Raw genomic sequence first — 22,624 nt, forward strand, 5'->3', positions numbered from 1 at the left:
CAACTAATCACCTGGTGAGAATAAGTGATTTGCGCAAAATCACAGTGTTGTGTCACTGAGACTTGAACCGGGATAGCCAGCTTTCGAGTCAGCAGCGTTGCCCACTGTGCCACATCCTCTACACTCCTGTGATTCTTGTTTAAATGATTGGAGGAAGGTGCTCAATATTTTCATTTTATCTTAGCATTGCCTCCTTTCTAGCTGGAAATAAATAGCCTCTGGTTCCGTATTCAGTTTTCTCAAGGTCGAGGAGCTGTCTGCTGTCCAAAGAGGAGTGTGATGTTATTTAATCCCTATGGGGCGCTTGCGTCTTCTGGCTGCCTTTGTGCCTCTCGTGCATGGAGCGAGGGCCTGGAGCTCCTCGTAGTGGAACACACATTGAGTGAGTTGCACATATATAAGCACTATCTGAACCTGTGCGCTCTGGAGTCAGTGGAGCCTGCACTACAAGGGGTGCTCTGGGGAGGGGCTTTGAGCCCCTTGGCAGCTTTTTCTTACTCACAGACTTGCAGCTCAGTGGAAGGAGGCCTACTATTTTAGTTTGGATCCCGCTTTTATGCACACTTGAACCTTTTCCATAGTAGTCGTACTCAGAGCATTTCCTGAAGTCGGTTGGTGGGAGACTGCCCCCTCCTCCGATGAGACTTTTTACACGTTGGTTAGCTTGGCCCCATCACTGAACCGACCCCGCATTTTACCCAGCACAAGGACTACATCACTGTGCCTTTTAACAGCTGCTGTAACCAGGGGGGCCGTGGGTCTTCAGGCCATCTTCCATTGGTCGCAGCCGCCTCTGGGATAGTGAGTCCCTCTAACTGCTCGGCCATGTGACTCCCAGAAGAGCGCACACTCACTAAACCCCTGGAAATTGTGCACATAAACGGAGCCTGCACTGAAGTGGCAAAACATAAAAGGCTGTCTCTGCACTGCCAGGTGAGCCAAGGTCTGTCCCACCCCCGCAGCACTTATTCCAACATTTCACATTCACCCACAGCGGTGCGCAGACTCCCATCGCTAGTGCACAGCATACTTCAGCACACCTTGCACCAGGACAGTTTTTTAGGTTTCCTAAAATCTAATGTTTTAATATAAACTTAACAGAGGTATACATCCAGCCACCACTCTTTCCTGGCTTTTCATTGGTTCCTGTGCTTGCCACTTACTTTTCCTCCATTTCTATTGGCTGTGGCATATTACCTGCATTTACCAGCGTACTCTTTGTCTTTTTCTCTTATCGATTTCCCTTGGTCAAAATATTATTAACATCCGCTTTGGTGGAACAATTTTTTGCCTCTTTCTGTTTTTTCGTCTTGGAGCACATTTATATAGCGCAACTTATCACCCAGAGAGATAAAGTGATTTGTGCAAAATCACAAGATGTTGCAGAGACTCCAACCGTGAGCCCCAGCGCTTGACTCAGCAGCTCTGGCCACTGCGCCACATACTCTCCACGCCTGTGATACTTGCCAGGGAGCTCTTTCCTTCGCACCGTAAGGTGATTGATAAAAACAGCTTAATATTCATCACATAGGTAAAACCGATGCATTCCCAATGCTTGTTGTGCAATGTGCTGCAATACTTTTTTTTCATAGATGAAATCAACATGGCATAATATCGTGATTTCTGGCATTATGTCTCTCTTCAGTAATACAAAATGCTCTAAATTCCTTAGGTTTGACACTGGTCTGGAACTTCCAGTACTTGAGTAAAACAGGGGTAACTGTACTAATTTTACAGGAAGCTCCTATACTCAACCTTGAAATATTTGAAATAATACCCAACAGTCTTTCCTAACATCGAATGCTTTGGCGCTCTAGTTTATCTTTTAGCTTTGAGATCCATTCCATAGTATCTACTGTGTTCCGCTTACTTGATGACATGTTAAAGTGCCCTAGTGATATTAGTTACCTGTCATTTATTTGGCCTGCAAAGTATTGTTGGTGATATCGTCTCTGTCAAAGATTCATCGGCTATATTTGCAATATTATATGTATGCAAGGCCTACTCTAGTCGGTTTCCTTCCATAAGTGTTAGACGCTATGACACATTCTTGCCACAAAAAACACAAAATGAATAAATATTACAAGGAGGAAATGACTCAAAAATTGCTGCATCATTCACACTTTTATAAAACTACGTTGTGGTTTAAAGGGATCACACCACACTCTAAAGTTATCCACCTAAAAATAGAAACACGCTCTTTCTAGCAGAAAAAACTAAGAGAAGAACGAGGACTGTGTGTATGGACGTGATGTGCTGACACAACAGCAGAGCCATACTCAGCAGTTCTTTCCCGTCATCAGATGTTTGAATATACGCAAGCCTTATTGGTATTCATCACCATCATATAAACTTTATTACAATCTCAGAGATTCAAAAAAGTACTGGGTATTCACCCTGAACAAAGAAAATGTAATAAAAATCTGGCACAGCCCAACACCAACAGCATATGAACAAGACTTACAAGCAAAGACATTGATTTAAAATTACTATATGTTAGTCATAATAATTTTAGCACAAACCACGGTGCGCGCGACCAAACCTTTCTTTTAGAAAAAACGGAGCTAGCAGTTATTGCCTTTTTTTTTTACTTATATGATAAAAAATTGAATAAATTAGCTTTGCCTTTTCTGTGGTTAGTTGAATGTTAACATTTTGAAATGTACTAAATAATGTATTTTCATTTTTCTCCAGCAAGAAATGGTAAAAAATCAGTTTAATCCATGCCTGTCCCTATGCAAACCGTTTGCCCCTTCCATATTACACAAGCAGCAAAAATGTGGCAAATGGAGTTTTAAGCACTAACTAATGCACAGTTCCTCTAACAGGGCCCCTGGATCCCTATAAGAGATAACCTTTGGTGCAATGCAAGTGGCTCGTGCTTCTCATTAATTTGAGAAAACTCCAATGACGATTCTGGCCGTCACAAGACGGCAGGCCAAAAGGACATGCGCACCTTAGGCTGAAAGTGGCCTGCTCTGTCTGCTGCTGTCAGTCAGCAGAAGACCCTCCCCTGTCCTGTTGCACCGATCGGGACAGGATTACGAAAAATAAAATGGTAATGAATTAACTTCATTACCATTTTATTTTCCATCTCTGGGGGTATTTCATTGGGGAGACGCTCCTCCGCTCAAATGGAGGAACCCCCCCCTGTCAGCCACGGCCCGTGGAGGGAGTTTCGGTGGGGCGGAGAGGCGGGGCGGGGGAGGGGTAGGGTGGGGGGTGCTAAAAACTGGAGTATGGATAATTGAAGGTAAGTAAACAATTTAATAAATAAAACGAATTTCGTAGCACCAGGTGTTGTCCCATGTGCAGTGGGTGGAGCCAAGGGTGAGGACTTCTGTTTTGTCAGAGTTGAGTTCAGGCAGCTGTTGCTCTTCTAGGTCACAACAGCTTTCATCCATTCTTCGAAGTTGTGCCTGGTGATGATGGATTCCTTGGTGAGGGAGAGAATGAGCTGATAGTCCTTAGCGTAGGAGACAATGTTGAGACCGTGGTTTCTGACAATGATGCGAGGAGGGCCATGTAGATGTTGAAGAGTGTGGGGCTGAGAAAGGATCCTTAGGGTACTCCGTACCTGAACTCTGTCGGTTTTGAGAGGAAGAGTGGGAACCTTATTCTCTGTGTTCTGGGTGTATTCAGTCTAAGGCCTTTCCTTGGATGCCTGCGTCATGAAGTCTGGTGGCAAGAGTGTGGTGAGAGATGGTGTTGAAGGCTGCTGATAGGTCCAAGAGGATGAGGGCTGCTGTGTGGCCTTGTGTGAGTAGGGCACGAATGTTGTCAGTTGCGGAAAGGTGGGTTGTCTGGGTGTTGCGGTTGCTGCGGAATCTGTACTGAGAGGTGTCCAAGATGCTGTGGCTTTCTACGTAGCATGCTAGCTGGGTGTTGACTGCCTTTTCAATTACTTTTGCGGCAAAAGGGAGCAGTGAGATGGCCCTGAAAGTCTTGAGGTCCAACATGGTCTGCGTAGGGCTCTTTTAGGAGGGTGTTGACTTCAGCACACTTCCAGTTGTCAGGGTATGTGGCTGTGTTGAGGGAGCAGTTGATAGTTTGGCGTAGCTTGGGAGTGATGGCAGTGGCAGCCCTCTGGAAGATTTGCGGTGAGTAGGTGCTCCGGAGTGGATGTTCTTCATAGAATTTAAGGTGTCTTCTGCAGTGAGAGGGGTCCAGGTGAGAAGGGTTTGTTGGGTGGTGTCAATGGGGGTAGGGGTTGAAGCAGTGTCATGGTCTTGATCGTCAAAGTTGTCATAGAATGTCTTAATCTTGAGGTGGAGGAAGGAGCTTAGTTTGTTGCAGAGGTCTTGGGACCGACGGACGTCGTTTTTTTTGCTGTTGGGTTTGGCGAATTCCTGTATGATGTCGAAGAGTTCCTGGGAGTTATGGGCGTTTTGCCACGTTAAACCCCTAACGGCATTCCAACTAATACATCTTTGAATGCACACCCATTCTTGAAAATGTATAGGGGATCTTAGGTAGAAGTGCATGAACAATGTCTAGTAAACTTGATTTGTTGATGTTGCAAAGGGTAATGTCTTAGGACATCAATCAGTACTCCTCCTTAATATGCCACATAGCTGATCCTGTATTCCAAAGGAATACCTTGGAAGGAAGATAAGTTATTGTATGACTTTAGACTGAAGATGGATGTGTGCCTAAGATTCAACAGAGCGAATCAAACGTAGGTTGACCTATAGAAAGAAAGCAATTTCTTGACATAATGACCACTGTGAAAGTCTGGAAAGACTCAACAGGAAGCTGAATGTCACACAGCCCTACCAGCTTAACATAATCCTCCACCTGTTAGGATTCATAAAGTTCTCCATAAACCTGTGCATAAATTGGTAAGAGAAAAAATACACACCCTCTATAATTATGAATTCAGTGAAGCCTCGTGCCAACTCAGGCACTCTTGTATAATGGTGCAAGAGTTCCTGCATTGTAGGAAGGATATTTTTCTGTGCAGGAAGGTCCACCTTCCTGCACAAATACAATCCGTCGAGGCTTTTTCCTCTTTCTAAGTGTGTTGCGAGGAAACAACAAGGAGAAATGTAGATACATCTCCTTGTTGAATACCTATCGAGAAGGCATGCCATTTTGATTTATTTCTAGGTTTTCCAGTCTTGGTAAATCTGGAATGTACCAAAATCCAAGGTGGGTGCGTGAGAACACTTACAGCCCAACTATGGAACACCTTCCCCAGGCAGATTACCAAAAGGCCATCATTTGTGATGCCTGGAGTTACTCCAGATTTACCAAACAACTCAGGGCCACACACGGTGGCCTTGCGTTGTTTGGTAAATCTGACTTAAGGGTTGCATTGCCCTTGCAACACCAAGGGCAACGCAATCCAATGATAAATCTGGCCCCCCTTAATTTCACCTTTCACATCGTCCTTGTAGTTGTCATATCTATTTCATGCTTTCACAGCATCATCCCTGATCTTGTTCATGCTAGGTACATGAAACGACACATCACTGCACCAAGGCAGCAGTGCATCAAAAAAAGTTCCGCCTTGGATCAACAGAATTTTACACCAAAAAAGTGTTGTATTTAGAATGCGGCGCACCATGGTGTAAGGTGCTAGTCTACATGAAAAGGTTATGTTTCTTTGTGCCGCATTGTAAGGAAATCTGACGATACTGCTGCATAAGAGATGCTGGGCTGATTGGTGTCATGTAAAGAAGGTGCTCCAGCGCCACTTTTAAGCATCTAATGCTTCAAACAAAGTTTTAAAAATGCTATTTTGTGAAGAAAAAATGGCACACTTACTAGAAGCAGCCATGGAGGAAAGAGCAGAGCCCAGGATATCAACCCAAGCAACTCCATTACCAGCTAGGATGGCCATACAGACTCCCAGGGGAAGAGGAAGAGGTTGTTGAACTTCAGTGAGGAGGATAATAAGATCCTGATCATTGAGGTGATGGAGCACCACCATCAGCTCTTCATGAACTCAAATTGACATGAGGAAAGAAATAGGGCATGTGGCAGTTCATTGTAGACATTGTCAAAAGTAGGGTCAAGCAAAGAGGACAGTGACTGAGTGCAAAAAAGCGATCGCATGATTGCAAGCACAAGACAAAGGAGAAACTGGCCAAGAAACTCAGGGCAGCATTGGTGGAAGTCCAGCGATCAGGAGAAGCTGGATGCCATGGAGGAGCTGGTAGCAGCCCTCATCCAAGAAGAGTTGGTGGCAGGAGTCCGAGGACAGGACAGTGCTGGGCATGATGAACCACAAGATCAACAGGGTAAGTCTCAACATGGGGCAATGTGAGTAACTAGGTTATGTTGTAAGGTGCAGGCAGCCATGTCTCAGCACTCCACGTTACTGTCTGCAGACCAAAGGGTAGTGCTGGCTCTTCTACAGTTAAACATCAAATAAATCTAAATGTCACTGACCAGTTACACATTGCAAAGCTCAGTCCAGCTCCTTCACCTTTCTCCCTTCACACTCTGTGTGACTTTTCATGGCATTGTAGATGTGGACTACTAGGCAGTGCAAGTCACTGCCTTGCCTTACTCCGCATGAAAGAGGCATTCCATCGCTGTTGCTGTGGGTGTTCCCACTCAACATCCATGGAATTTGATGCTGCTCAAAATTTACAACATCAGGTAAATCTGTGGCCGTGACAAAATCATACGCCTCCTCAGAGATGTTTCATTTCTCTTTCTGCAGCACACATAGAAAGAAAAAAATGCTTCTCTGGATTATTTTTGTGCAGGAAGGTGCCCCGTCCACAAAAAAATGGTGCCAACAATACACCCTTACACCATGGTGCAAGGGTGCCTTCGTTGGAGCACAGCTTGAAAATGTGTGCCTGTGCTGACTGTAAAGACAGGAATTCACAGTATCTTGTAATTACTGTGCATTCCTGTTCTTACAAATTGGCATCGGACAGCAGAGCAGGAATATTGTGGGGGTGCCCCACAGCAATTTCTTGTAAATATGCCCCTTGATTGTCAACCTGATTGCTCATGTCAACTTCTAACAGAGATCAACATTAACATATCTATATTTCATTGCAGAGGAAGTACCCACTTCTCCTGGCTAGCTGACTGTCCCGATGATGGCCATGATGAGGATATCGAATTGCAAACACCCTCCAGCAAATCCTGGACTCCATTCAGACACCATCTCCGGCCACGGGATGGGTTGATAGCATTGTGAGGTCTCCAAATGAACTGCTTACCAACCAACAGGCACCACCTGCCAGCCCACCCAGAGCCCTGGACTCCAAAGACCCACAAGTACTTTTCCAACGTACTGCGGTAGGTGTCCAGCGGGAGCCTTAGATGAGGGGCAGGAAGGAATGGAGAAAATTGTGGGCACCCTAGAGGGAGTTATGGGTTCCTCAGTTCCAATAGGGACAACTATGCGGCCATAAGAGGCACCTATTCTCCACTTTGTGGCCTCCAGCAGTCTCTGGCTGACATCAATGGTGTCATGAGACAGAGGCATGAGCAAATGCCCTGCCAACGTGGTACCAGCGAGGTTACTAACCAGCCGGAGGCAATCAGAACTATCTTGGAGTTCATTGCTACCATGGCTGCCTACCACTGCAAAACTGCTGCTGTGTTGCAAAACCAGCAGATCCTCCTTGCTTCTGAGCAGCTTTATACGTTGGCACAAAGAAATACTGCTGCGGACATAAGATCTACATCTCTGAGCTCCTTCCTTAAACTCCGAAGTAGCAGCTCCCATGATGAAGCATGTCACCCTCGGGTGAGTGAGGGTTCTAATCCTTAAGGGATGTCTCCCCCTTAATGATAAACATCACTCAATATATATATATATATATATATATATATATATCCCCTTCTTTTAAGAACTTTTATGCAGAAACAAAACGGCAGACACCCCACTTGGGAATCATATGTTTTTTCATGGACTACATGCTCACTTGAGACAAACTTCCTGTATCAGTTTGAAATGAAAGGAGGACTTGCTGTAGCCCATTCGTCTGCCGCTTGCTGTTTTTATGGTTCATGATGAAGGGATTGTTTCCCGAAATGCATCGACCAATGCTGCTGAGGAGGCAGTTTACATGAGAGCCGACAGCCTGACAAGGGCCTTGAACCTAACTGCCCTTGAGTGCCAGCCCCGTGGGTGTTTCTTCTGTTTGATGTGTATATATATATATATATATATCTATATGTTTTTTAATAGAAAACTTAATTTTTAAAAATATTTTTTTAATGAACGCATATATGACACATTACTCCCCATTCACAAAAACCACTAAATACTCCTACCTACTAAAAATGCACCCAACCCCAATAAAGCCCATAAAACTATTATCCCTACACTAAATCTACTCTAAGTAACCTAAACTAAACTAAGCTATAAAAACATAATTCAATTAAAAAAAATGATATACATGGGGAAGGGCAGAAAGGGACCCTGTGGCTCATTGGGGGCCTTAATGTCTCTCCACAGCCTGCTTCACATCTTGTAGGAGCTGAATTATTGTGTCTGTACGTGATGTCTGATAGCTCCTTCCTCATGTCCTGCTCAAACAAGCCAACCTGTCCTGTGGGATGAGCTGGGGGTAAGGCTGTTCTTGTGGGCTGGTGCTGGAGGTGCTTGCGACAGGTCCTGCCGAACCACCCTGGTCTCAACCAACATTCTTGGTTTTGGTAGGCTTTTCCATTGTTGGGATCCCTGTGGGAAGAGGCCACATTTGCTGGATGACCTCTCCTCTGCAAATTGCTTCCTCTTTGCCCTATGTGCTTTTGCAATAGGCTGGATAGGGCGCTACCATTCCTCACAGATTTCATGTTGCCTCTTTTACTTGAGGGTTATGTTGTCTGTTAAAGCAGAATTAAAAACTGTCAGGCGAAGGGTAACAAGGAACAGGTACAACCATCATGATATGTACATTTATTTTCAAACATCACGTTTCACTTCCGAAACCCAAATATTTTCTCGGAGGTTAAAGTGATCATAGAACTGCCTAATGTCTATCAACTCCAGATTTACCAAGGTCAAAGTATCAAGGACTAGCAATGTTGCAAATGCAGTCAAACCATCTTGGGATATCTAGGTATGACCATGTCAGTACAGAGTATGCTACTTTGTACCTATGGTATGGTACACATGTCATTTTTATTGATCACTATGTCCTTTCTGTCTCCTGCAATGGCCTTCATTCCATGGGCATTTGCCAAAGTCATGTGAGCAATGCCAGCAAAGTGCATGTATTATCTAACGACATTGGGTATCGAATATGGCAAGGACACCTATTTGGACACATTGGGGCATATTTACAAGGAATTGACATAGGGCAGCATTGCAAAACATTTTACTGCACTGCCCTATGCCAATTTGAAAGGGCAGGATTGCACCATATTTAGAAGATATGATGCATTCCTCTTCTTTCAGCCAACTCCAGCACACAATTAGCAGCTGTACGCCCACGCAGACAGCATGGTGCAAGGGTGTCTGCGTTGTTGGCATAATTGTTTTTGTGGAGGAAGGGGCACCTTCCTGCAAAGAAACAATCACAAAAGGAGTTTTCCTTTTTCTATGTGTGCTGAAGAATGCAGGACACGTGGAAATAGTAAAAAATTAGGAAACGTTAAAAACAATTCTCGTTATGCTTGTTCTAGGGAGGCGCAAGGTGGTTTACCTCATGTTGTAAATCTGGGGCAGAGTCAAATGCCATGGGTATTGAATGGGCACACTAACTGCAATACCCATGGAATGCCTCTTTCATGCACAATAAGACAAGGTAGCGACTTGCACTGCCTCACATTACTCCATATCTTCAAGGCCATGAAAAGCTACGCAGGGTGGATTTACATGGTCTTGGAGCATCTTCGAACATCATAAAAAGTGACATTCCACTGGCACAGAGGGCTTGTAAATATGCCCCATTGCTACCTATACTTGATATGTGCCAAGCATTAGATGTAAGTATGGAGGGTGGATAGATAATGCTCATCACACAGATCTGTATGAAACATCTCTTATATGAACTGCTACTGGACCCTGCCACAACTCATCACATGCTTCAAATGTAATAGCATGTGTCACACTACGCAGACTAGTGTCTGTCCCTTCGTGTCAGATATTAATGTCACCTTGCTGCACATCAGCAATCAGCACATCCATGTGATATGTGTGTGCATGCCTGCTCTGAATATCATCTGGCCATGTATTGTGTGATATAACTAGCAATTGCTGTCCAAAGTGTGATCCTGTTTGTGATAAATTATGGAGACACTCAAGGGCAAGACAATGTGAAGGTTGATTGGTCAAAGGCATGTTGGAAAAGAAGACTATGCTGTGCAGACATGCCTCCGGTCAGACCCCCCTTGGCATCTCTTTTGAGAAGACTGAGCAAAGCCAGGTTGATGTATTCACCAAAGAGTATGGGGCATTAGACAATATGAATGAGGACTTCTAATGCATTATGATGTGTGTAATGGTGACATCTGCCCTTGCTACACGTAGGGCTCATTCACAAGCCCTTCTTTGCTGTTGGAACTTCACTTTTAGTGAGGGTCATGTCGCGCTCACAGAAGCGCCATATTCAGAAGCCCACACCAAGCCAGGTTGCATGGCTTCTCATGACCTTGTAAATATGTCCCATAGTCTTCCTGCCTTTACTGTTGAGTAATCCCCCTCTCTCCTGTGTGTACTAGCCATACAAATTGGATGGAGAACACAATGTGAGCAACTACAGCATATTTGAGCATCCAACATACATTTGGTACGTGAGCATCAAACATACATTTGTTAGGTTTCCCATCCACAGCCATGTTCACCTATGAATGCACAACCAAAGATTTTGACTTACTATGGCATTTTGATCATGGCTCCTCTGTCAGGCCATCCATCATGTGGTCCATCAGAGACTGGTAATAGATTCACCTTGACATTAGTCTGAGGCAACTGCACATGCTACAATTAACATCCACATTTCTGACCTATCCTTAATGTTGAATATGTTTTTTTTGGTGTTATGGATGTACATTGAACATGGCATTCCACACAGCACCCAACATTGCACACAATCTTTGCACTACACAGTTATCATTCAGGGTGACACTCACTGGTAACATTGGGATCCTTGAAGCTCTTCACCTCACCTACTGTGTGTTTGGGTTGGGTTCACCTTCGAGACAACATAAAACATTGCACTGTGAATGTAGTACACATACACTGTGGGCAAGTGAAGCACAGTACATATTTATTTATTTTTATTTATTTATTTAATTTATAGAGCGCACTATCACCTTGCAGGCATCCTGGCGCTAAGCAACTCAGAGACAGGGTCAGGGCAACTAATTCTTGGGGAACAGCCAGGTTTTTACACTTTTCATATGAAGAGCAATTGGCTATGTTATCCTTCATGTTGTAATGAATAACATTGTATAGTTTCATGATGCACATTGGTAAGGCAGGCTGAAGTGTACACACATATGATGAGCCAAAACATGCATCTGGTGGACAGACTGTGGAACTAGTTCTAATAGTTCACTTCTACATGATTTCACAAGGGTAGCTGACTTCCATGTCTTTCTGTGCCTAAATAACTCAGATATCACACTCAGCAAGGTATAGCAATACCCATGTCTCCCTCATTTCATTACATGTCCATGACTACATTATATACATCACTCAGTAGCCTTCCTTGTTCCTTAATTTGATGGAGACCCTTACCTGTCAGTGCTTTATAGTACCAGACATTGTCCATACTTGTCCTGTGCATCCTCAAAATTGATTTTTGCCAAATGAACACCAACATATATGAAATATGTACAACAACTGAAAATTTTACAAAAGTATTACTCAATTTGAGCAATGAAAATTCCAAGTATTACAACATCCATAGATCTCCAATAGAATCAGTACATTTGGATTCTGTTCATCCGGAGTCTTGGATGTACAGCTGTATATTTCAAACAACAGTATACAAAGCAAACTGTTTTGAAAAGAGACTGCCACCAACAATAGCTTAATGGCAGACAGTGCACATCCTGCTTCGGTTGTAACTCGAATCCCATTTTGGGAGATTAGAATCTATAGAATCTATAGAAATTGTAGCAATGATGATGACTTTAATGATGGTCTAGGAGACCTGAAAAAAGACTAAGGGTATGTGGCTGAAATAAGAACTTATGACATCAATAGAGCAGATACTTTGGTACAAAAGCCCAAAAGTAAACATAAGGCTGATTAGTCTACATTTCCTTCTACAGCCAAGAACACAACCAAATATATGATGTATTGTATAAAAACTGGGATCTGTTAAAGGGTGTTGATGGGTTAACAAATGTGATTGCTGATAAACCTACTGTCACATATAGGGATGGCCCTGCGATTAGGAGGAATAAGATAATGAGAAACCACATGGAACCTTTAAATGGCGCCAGGTCTAATTATTTTTTTTCTGAGTTTTATATAGAGCTAACTCGACCCGAAGGTATCAGAGCGCTTTACGTGACCACCAGTTGTGTTACAGATGGACACACATTTGTTTTACATGGGGAGATTAAGTGATTTGCCCAGAATCACAGGATGTTGAGCACCCTGCAGATATTCAAACCTGGTTCCTCAGCTGCTAGGTCGACCGATCTAGCGGTTAGGGCACATCCTCTCCCCTTGTTGCCTACACAGCCAAAAGCTTTTTTAATATGTGGATCTTGCATCATATGTAGTTAGGGGCAGAACAAACTCAAAGGGTTCAAGTGCAATAAATGGAGAGTATGTCATAGAAATCAATGTATCAATTGTAATAGTTGTTTTGTGATTTGTGTATTATATGCAATTGCACCAACGATTATATTGGTAGCTCGAAGAGAGCATTGAAGTTAAGAATCCAGGAACATCAAAGAGCACAACATATCAAGGAGTGCCACCCTAGTAATGCTGCTTTCAAGTTTCATGGAAACCAAATAATTGAGGAAGACACAAGGGAGAGACATGGAATTAAAATTAACACTGGAAGAAACAAAGTGGATCATTATATTGAGAACTGTACAGGTTGGCCTGAATCTTGAAAATGAGCTACAATATATTTTTTATAGAGAGATCAGTCCTAAAGCGTGACTTCCTCTTGATGACTGATGGTTGATGAATGTATAGTTGAATGAGAAGGTGAAGTTGCGGATATTGGATACCCTGTATTTTTTTAAAGAAAGATTGACTATGATGGAACAGAGACTATCTGATTCATTCCATAGTATCTGGGTGAACCTGATGACTTGGTTCAATGCTTGATAAGATTTAAAATGGGAGACTTCTGTAATGTGTTCAAAATATCCAGCATCATATGTCCTTCAAAAATTATAACTGTGTGAATTCCGTGATGAGTTTATGTTTTGATATTTTCCATTTGTATATGACGTAATACCTAATAATGAGTGAATATTGCTTGGATTGTAATAGTGAGGTTGATTGCACTGATAAAATAGAGTTATGATGGGGCACTACATGCGTACACACATTAGGGTGATTCACAATTATTTACTTGGTACAAACAGGTATTTTTTACGAGTAGAGTTATAGCAACTGCTGTACATAATGGCTTTAGCTGACTTTATGTTTTTTTTCTGTATTCGCCCAATGAAACATAACGGTGGCACATAGTGAACTTCAGACTTAATTTTTGAGAAATCATTTTAAGTCTGTCTTTGAGAATATTTGAACGTGCAACACTCTTTATAAACATGTATTATTTTTTACTATTGGTTGGAGTTGAAGTTGGACTGAAGAGGAAACAGCGTACGTATGCTTATTCAGGAGGGTGAGTCCAGCACTGTAAGACCCTGTGAGCGCGAGTTCGGTGGACCAAGTTTTAGTGAATGTCTAAATACAATTGAGACATTGTTTTTATTAACATACTTTTAACCCCTTATAATTAGGCGATAGCAGAAAGTGGCAGCTCTGCTAGACCCGTTTGGAGTTCCTGTCAGCATTGCAGTGTTTTAAAACTTTTTAAATCATTGAGGATTGCACATTTATTTTAAAGCTGTGTGACTACTGTGAACTTACTTCCGGCTCTCTGTACCTTACCTTGCCTGCCCTGTTCTGCCGCGGCTTTCTGGTGCCGTTTGAGCAGAGGGTAGTGCTTGCTCTGCCGCACTTCCAGATCCTGGTCCTGGGCTGGAGATGGCGCTCTAGCTGGGGGAGGGAATATTTTACTTAAGGCACATGCCTAACATATCGCGCAGTGGCAATAGCAGAAAGTGGCAGCTCGGCTAGACCTGTTTGGTGTTACGGTCAGCATTGCAGTATTTTAAAACTTTTTAAATCATTGAGGATTGCACATTTATTTTAAAGCTGTGTGACTATTGTGAACAAACTTCTGGCTCTCTGTACCTTACCTTGCCTACCCTGTTCTGCCGCGGCTTTCTGGTACCAGTTGAGCAGAGGGTAGTGCTTGTTCTGGCGCCCTTCCGGTTCCCGGTCCTGGGCAGGAGTTGGAGCTCTAGCTGGGGAGGGAATCTTTTACTTAAGGCGCATGCCTAACAGGTCGCGCAGCGGCAATAGCAGAAAGTTGCAGCTCTGCTAGAGCCGTTTGGTGTTCCGGTCAGTATTGCAGTATTGCGCATGCCTAATAGGTGGCGCAGCGGACGCGCAAAGTGGGCGCACGCCAAAGGCAGGCCCGTCTGCGCCCGTCCACGCCCGGGATGCGGCCAGCACCAGCAATAATGCTTGTTTCCCTATTGAGCCACTGGATGGTCGCAGGTGCTTTAGCTGCGATGATTTACTGGGCTTCGACCTTTTTATGGGTAAGTGTGATTGCCATTGGGAGGTACTTAATAATTTGGCCAGGAGATGTGTTAAGTGTAACTTTAGTTTTAGCACCGATCTGGGTGATTTGGCTCCCCGATCCAACCCCTCCATAACAACTTCGGAAGGGGTTTGCATTCGGGCAGCACTTATTAACTCCCGCTCACTTGTAAAGCATGCCCTATTTGAACTTCTCTCCGAGGATCAGCTAGACCTCCTATTTGTGACGGAGACCTAGCTCAATGAGTTTTCGCCCCTGTGGTAGAGCTGGCCATCCCTAGGGGATATAAAATAATGAGGGCCGATAGGAAAGTGGAAAGGTGGGGAGATATAGCAGTGGTGTTTAGAGATTCATGGACTTTGACCCATGAAGTTTCACCAGGAATTAAGGATGGAGAAATACTTGATTTCCCTATTTCTTTGACCCTGCACTTTACTCTAGGTGGTAGGCTTGTGTATAGACCTCCAGGGTCCAATGGAGCCTTTTTCAAAGCTCTGGATGAGGTAATTGTCCCTAGGGCCTTACGCTTCTCTAGCTTCCTACTTTTGGGAGATTTTAATATACATTTTGATTGCCTGTTGGTGACTGTTACGACAGAATTGAAGGATTCATTCAAACTGGCACAACTGACCCAATGGAATAACTCCCCCTCGCATATTGGGAGGCACATCCTTGACTTTGTTTGTTCCAATTTTCCTTTATCTATTAATGAACCTCTCCTAGTACCCTGGTCTGATAATTTTTTTAACCAGTTCTCCTGGTCCATTGCGAAGCCCTCCTTTTTTAAAAAACCTTCTCAAAGTAAACCTTCACAGAGGAAAGATGCATCGTTTTTTTGCAGGGCCCTGTCTAAATCACGGTCCACTGCTGTTGGTACACTGGATGGAGCATTAGAGAATTTTAACAACTGGATTTCCCAGGCCGTGGAGTCCCTAACTCCCCCCTCTCTAATAGGCATATTAGAAATGTGCCTTCTAAACCCTGGTACTCCAGCAACCTTAAAGAATTAAAACAGTCATGTAAAAGACTTGAACGCTGCTGGAGCCAGAAATACTGCCCTTTGGCGAAAATAGCATTAAGAAGGGCTCAGAAGGGCTATTACGCAGCCATCAAGGAGGCCAAAAGCAATTTTTATGCAGAGCGCATTGCTTGAGCCAGAAACAATTCAAAGGAAATCTTTACCATCGTTAAGAGTTTCCTTAATCCTAGTGCTGAGCGCACTGATCTGCCTGTTTCGGCGGAATGGTGCTAGAAATTGTCAGTTTTTTTTATTGATAGAATCCAGGCAATTCAGGACAGCCGAGAAATGTATTGTTTAGGGCAGGTTGAGCCCCACATCTTGAGCATGTTAACTTCCACCTTGTTAGCAGCCCCATTGACGGATTTCTTGCCCATTACCCTGGTGGACACACTATCCAGTCTTCAATCCCTCAAATCTGGTTCTCCTACAGACCCGTGTCCGGCTAGGTTGCTTGCCGGGGTCGCAGAGGTGGTTAATCCGGAGATGAATGCCATCATAAACCTATCCCTCCAGACTGCCATTGTCCCTCTGGTATGGAAGCAGGCTAAACTTCTACCACTTTTGAAGAAGCCGTCCTCAAATCCAGATATACTCACTACCTACCGTTCTCTCTCCCTTCTTACTGCGGTGGCCAAGGTGTGTAAGAAAGCAGTCTTTAGACAGCTAGCCACCTTTGTGGAGTCATTTGGTGCTCTTCACCCAGCCCAATCCGTATTTAGGGCTTCATACAGCACAGAGACTGCTCTTGTGGAAATGTCGAAGGCAATAAGGGAATGTCTGGACGCAGGCAGCAGAGTGGCCTTGATTTTATGAGACCTCTCTGCCGCCTTCGATGCGGTCCCCCATCAACAAATTCTTACCCTGCTTTCTAGCCTTGGCGTGTCTGGTCAGGTGTGGGATTGGCTTAAAATCTTTCTGGAAGATTGCACACAGCAGGTTGGGTGCCACCTTTCTCTTTGCCCCCTATGAGGGTGTCTACTCTCGGCCGTTTTCGAATGGATAGCTAGGGTGCAGTTGAAGTGTAACGAGGACAAGTCTGAGGTCCTTCTCTATGGATCCTTCCCTCCTTCTTTTAGGGAGACTCTGTGGCCCGCAGAGTACCCTCATCCTAATTCAACTGAAAACCCTAAAAAAACTGGGAATCTGGTTTGGGGAGGACCTTAGGTTTGCCACGTAGACTAAGAGGCTTGCGGGGCGTGCTTTGGTATATTAAAATCACTCAGAACTTTTTTCCCTTTGCTGCCTAGGCCGGCTAGGGAAATGGTGACCCGAGCTCTCATCCTGTCCCTCATTGATCATGAAAACGGCTTGTACATTGGCCTCCCAGGGTATCAGATAAAAAAATTATAAACAATACAGAACACGGCAGCTAGGATTCTGCTGCAAATCCCTGGCAGATCGAGTATGAAACAGCACCTACGGGACCTTCACCGGCTCCCTGTGGTCTAATAAGTCCAGCGTAAGGCCCTTATTCTGGCTCATAGAGCCTTTCATGGATTAGACCCGGCCTACCTCCGGAGGCGCTTTGCCTTTTATGTCCCTCGCAGAAGTCTTCGTTTTACAACACAGCGCCTGGCAGTTGTCCCCTGCTTCCGCAGAGTCTGTTTGGGGGGCAGCTCTGTCTCTGTCAAAGCAGCGGAGGCCTGGAACCCCCTTCCTCTGGAGCTGTGCAATATTCAGGATACTATGCTATTTAAGAAGCAGTTGAAGACTTTCTCTTTAATCAAGCCATCTAATCTCTACTCTCTGATGTTATGTTCACCAACAACTTCGGAAGGGGTTCCCCGGGACACTCTTGAGTATCCGTGCGCGATATAAATGCATTGTAACATAACATAGCATAATTATATAGCGTTATTACTGAATGATCCACCCTCTTAATATACATGTATTACTCTATACTATGTGCCGCTGAATATGATATGCCCTTTTGAGAAGCACCCTGCTGATTGGGTGGTGTTTATGTCGGACCGAAGAAGAAACAGGAGATGCATGTGCCTTTTCATGAGGGTATGTCCTCCTCCATATAACCTTGAAAGTTCAAGTTTGGAAGGCCCAGAGCAGCGAATGTTGAAATACTATTGAGCTTGTGTGTTTATTTACATCCGATTAACCACTTACTATTATATAGCACAGTCACTGTGTGTGTCTTCTATCTCACTATGGACGTTGCCTTAATATATTCAGAATATTTGCCTATCACGTTAAGTAGGAGACTTCCTTTTCGATCAGGTTTTGAATGACTAATTGTATAGAGGCCTCTGATTGATTGAAACATAAGACAGACCGGAGAGTAAACTGATTAAGATTGAAAAGGACGTTAAGATTGATAAGATACCTATTTGTGAGGCTATGAACGAGGCTCAGAGCCTTCTCGGGCTCGGCACCGAAGATATCGAACTCTCTCCCACCGGAAGTCCGCAGAATCCCCCAATCGGCTGCCTTCAAACATGAAGTAAAAATTATCCTAATGAACACGTTCTTGTCTTAAATGAGCCCAGATCGTCTGCTTTCCCAAAGATCCATACTGCACTCCTTTTGGCCTAACAACTGTAAAGCGCAGGGTTGTGTGTTATACCCTCTTAGGCATTGTTTGTTCTCATCCCGGTACATTGTTATCATTCGATTTTGTTATTCTCTATAACCCCCTCGTAATCTCCCCTCATGCTATGTTCTTCCCTTCCATGATGTGAAGCATACCTTGCAAGGTCATGTTTGCGCTATACAAAACTTTATAAATAAACAAAAGAAATAAATAAAAATGTTTGAATTAAGCTTCACAGTGGAGATCAGTTAATTGCTTGCAACAACTTCAGAAGGGTCCTACCCAATGTAGTGGCTAGACTGAATTGACAAACCAGAGAGCAAACTCAGGTTCTATGTGTGTATGTATCCGATATTGGTAAAGCGCAAACTAATCACCCCTAGGGGTCTCAAGGCATTGGGGGCCATCAGGGAGATTAGGGGCCAGATGTAGGTCACCAAATACCGGTCGGTAACGGCCGATTTCGGCCGTTACTGACCGGTATTTGGTGATTGAGATGCAGGGGGCCTAAATTTTACAGGATCAGTAAATTTACCGAAACGGTAAATTTACCGATTCTGTAAAATACCGATTCGATAACTTTACCGAATCGGTAAATCTATATGTAGGTGGCACTGCAAACAGTGCCGTAGGCCCCTAAGAATTCATTATTTACCATGTAATACTATTGCATGGTAAATAACGAATTCCTGTGTACATGCACATCTGTGCATGTACACCTGTGCCAAGTGGCACACAGACATGCCCTAAGGGCATGTATGTGTGTCAAATAGCACACAAGCCTGAATCAGGGGTGCAACAGGGTGTCAAAGTGACACCCTGTCCCCCTTGTCAATTCAGTAATTTTACCGAATCGGTATTTACCGATTCGGTAATTGCCATAGGCTCATAGGAATCAATGGCAATTACCGAATCAGTAAATACCGATTCGGTAAAGGGAAGGAGTGGAGCGCAGCGAGGCAAATTTAAGGAAAATTACAGGCAGATCCCTTAATTGGCGCCAAAGTTATTCCCAATAGAATGTTCGGAATTTCCTATGGTAACTAGGTCCTAACTATATATACCTACTGGCGACCGTCAGTAGGTAGTATATATATATGTATATGTATATATATATATATATATATATATATATATATATATATATACATTTATACACACACACACACACCATGGAAACTGCTGCGGATTGTGCCAAATGTAGAGATGAAATGCTGATCAGACTACACAAATATGAGGACATCATAAAAAAGAGGAAGGCATACAAATTTCAGCGAGATAAGACGGACTATCATGCATCATGCTGCGCAACTTCCAGTGAATAAAGGGCTCCCTCAATCATCCCTGCTGTGTCCTGTGATCACTTAGTACCGAGTGGTCCTCATCGTCATAAATTCCGCGTGAAGCCAGAAGAACGCGGTACTAGGACCCGCCCTTCAAAAGTGCCCTGGGAGCTTTCTGGCAACAAACTCTGCTTCATCAAGGTATTGAATACCCAGGGCCTCCATGAGACCGGGACACACAGGGTGTTTCTGCTGGGTGCGGACCGTGAACTACACGGGGGAGAAGACTGAAAACAGACCTCTCCGTGGCCCGACGTGTCCTGCAATCGTGAATGGGGCGTGTGGGGACTTGAGGGAACCCGGACATTGCAATTTTGGAAAGATGCCTGCGGCCATCCGGCTCCCCTTGACACGGTATTTACAGCGCACACTGTTGAACCCTGCTTCTGCAACCGTCTGGATACTGCATTCTGGGAGCTGTGGTCTCGGACCTGACTACAGCTGTATCCAATCGAGCAGGGTCAGCTGTGCTTCCTACTTAGGGAGCACCGTAGAACTTTCAAGGGGATAGAAGGCACCTTACCTGTTGTGAGCAGCGTCTGAGGAAGGCGGTAACGCCGAAATGCATCATGCTGCGCAACTTCCAGTGAATAAAGGGCTCCCTCAATCATCCCTGCTGTGTCCTGTGATCACTTAGTACCGAGTGGTCCTCATCGTCATAAATTCCGCGTGAAGCCAGAAGAACGCGGTACTAGGACCCGCCCTTCAAAAGTGCCCTGGGAGCTTTCTGGCAACAAACTCTGCTTCATCAAGGTATTGAATACCCAGGGCCTCCATGAGACCGGGACACACAGGGTGTTTCTGCTGGGTGCGGACCGTGAACTACACGGGGGAGAAGACTGAACACAGACCTCTCCGTGGCCCGACGTGTCCTGCAATCGTGGATGGGGCGTGTGGGGACTTGAGGGAACCCGGACATTGCAATTTTGGAAAGATGCCTGCCGCCATCCGGCTCCCCTTGACACGGTATTTACAGCGCACACTGTTGAACCCTGCTTCTGCAACCGTCTGGATACTGCATTCTGGGAGCTGTGGTCTCGGACCTGACTACAGCTGTATCCAATCGAGCAGGGTCAGCTGTGCTTCCTACTTAGGGAGCACCGTAGAACTTTCAAGGGGATAGAAGGCACCTTTCCTGTTGTGAGCGGCGTCTGAGGAAGGCGGTAACGCCGAAATGCATCATGCTGTGCAACTTCCAGTGAATAAAGGGCTCCCTCAATCATCCCTGCTGTGTCCTGTGATCACTTAGTACCGAGTGATCCTCATCGTCATAAATTCCGCGTGAAGCCAGAAGAACGCGGTACTAGGACCCGCCCTTCAAAAGTGCCCTGGGAGCTTTCTGGCAACAAACTCTGCTTCATCAAGGTATTGAATACCCAGGGCCTCCATGAGACCGGGACACACAGGGTGTTTCTGCTGGGTGCGGACCGTGAACTACACGGGGGAGAAGACTGAACACAGACCTCTCCGTGGCCCGACGTGTCCTGCAATCGTGGATGGGGCGTGTGGGGACTTGAGGGAACCCGGACATTGCAATTTTGGAAAGATGCCTGCCGCCATCCGGCTCCCCTTGACACGGTATTTACAGCGCACACTGTTGAACCCTGCTTCTGCAACCGTCTGGATACTGCATTCTGGGAGCTGTGGTCTCGGACCTGACTACAGCTGTATCCAATCGAGCAGGGTCAGCTGTGCTTCCTACTTAGGGAGCACCGTAGAACTTTCAAGGGGATAGAAGGCACCTTACCTGTTGTGAGCGGCGTCTGAGGAAGGCGGTAACGCCGAAATGCATCATGCTGCGCAACTTCCAGTGAATAAAGGGCTCCCTCAATCATCCCTGCTGTGTCCTGTGATCACTTAGTACCGAGTGGTCCTCATCGTCATAAATTCCGCGTGAAGCCAGAAGAACGCGGTACTAGGACCCGCCCTTCAAAAGTGCCCTGGGAGCTTTCTGGCAACAAACTCTGCTTCATCAAGGTATTGAATACCCAGGGCCTCCATGAGACCGGGACACACAGGGTGTTTCTGCTGGGTGCGGACCGTGAACTACACGGGGGAGAAGACTGAACACAGACCTCTCCGTGGCCCGACGTGTCCTGCAATTGTGGATGGGGCGTGTGGGGACTTGAGGGAACCCGGACATTGCAATTTTGGAAAGATGCCTGCCGCCATCCGGCTCCCCTTGACACGGTATTTACAGCGCACACTGTTGAACCCTGCTTCTGCAACCGTCTGGATACTGCATTCTGGGAGCTGTGGTCTCGGACCTGACTACAGCTGTATCCAATCGAGCAGGGTCAGCTGTGCTTCCTACTTAGGGAGCACCGTAGAACTTTCAAGGGGATAGAAGGCACCTTACCTGTTGTGAGCGGCGTCTGAGGAAGGCGGTAACGCCGAAATGCATCATGCTGCGCAACTTCCAGTGAATAAAGGGCTCCCTCAATCATCCCTGCTGTGTCCTGTGATCACTTAGTACCGAGTGGTCCTCATCGTCATAAATTCTGCGTGAAGCCAGAAAAACGCGGTATTAGGACCCGCCCTTCAAAAGTGCCCTGGGAGCTTTCTGGCAACAAACTCTGCTTCATCAAGGTATTGAATACCCAGGGCCTCCATGAGACCGGGTCACACAGGGTGTTTCTGCTGGGTGCGGACCGTGAACTACACGGGGTAGAAGACTGAACACAGACCTCTCCGTGGCCCGACGTGTCCTGCAATCGTGGATGGGGCGTGTGGGGACTTGAGGGAACCCGGACATTGCAATTTTGGAAAGATGCCTGCCGCCATCCGGCTCCCCTTGACACGGTATTTACAGCGCACACTGTTGAACCCTGCTTCTGCAACCGTCTGGATACTGCATTCTGGGAGCTGTGGTCTCGGACCTGACTACAGCTGTATCCAATCGAGCAGGGTCAGCTGTGCTTCCTACTTAGGGAGCACCGTAGAACTTTCAAGGGGATAGAAGGCACCTTACCTG

Source organism: Lissotriton vulgaris, chromosome 7 (assembly GCF_964263255.1).
Source record: "Lissotriton vulgaris chromosome 7, aLisVul1.2, whole genome shotgun sequence".
Lineage (NCBI taxonomy): Eukaryota > Metazoa > Chordata > Amphibia > Caudata > Salamandridae > Lissotriton > Lissotriton vulgaris.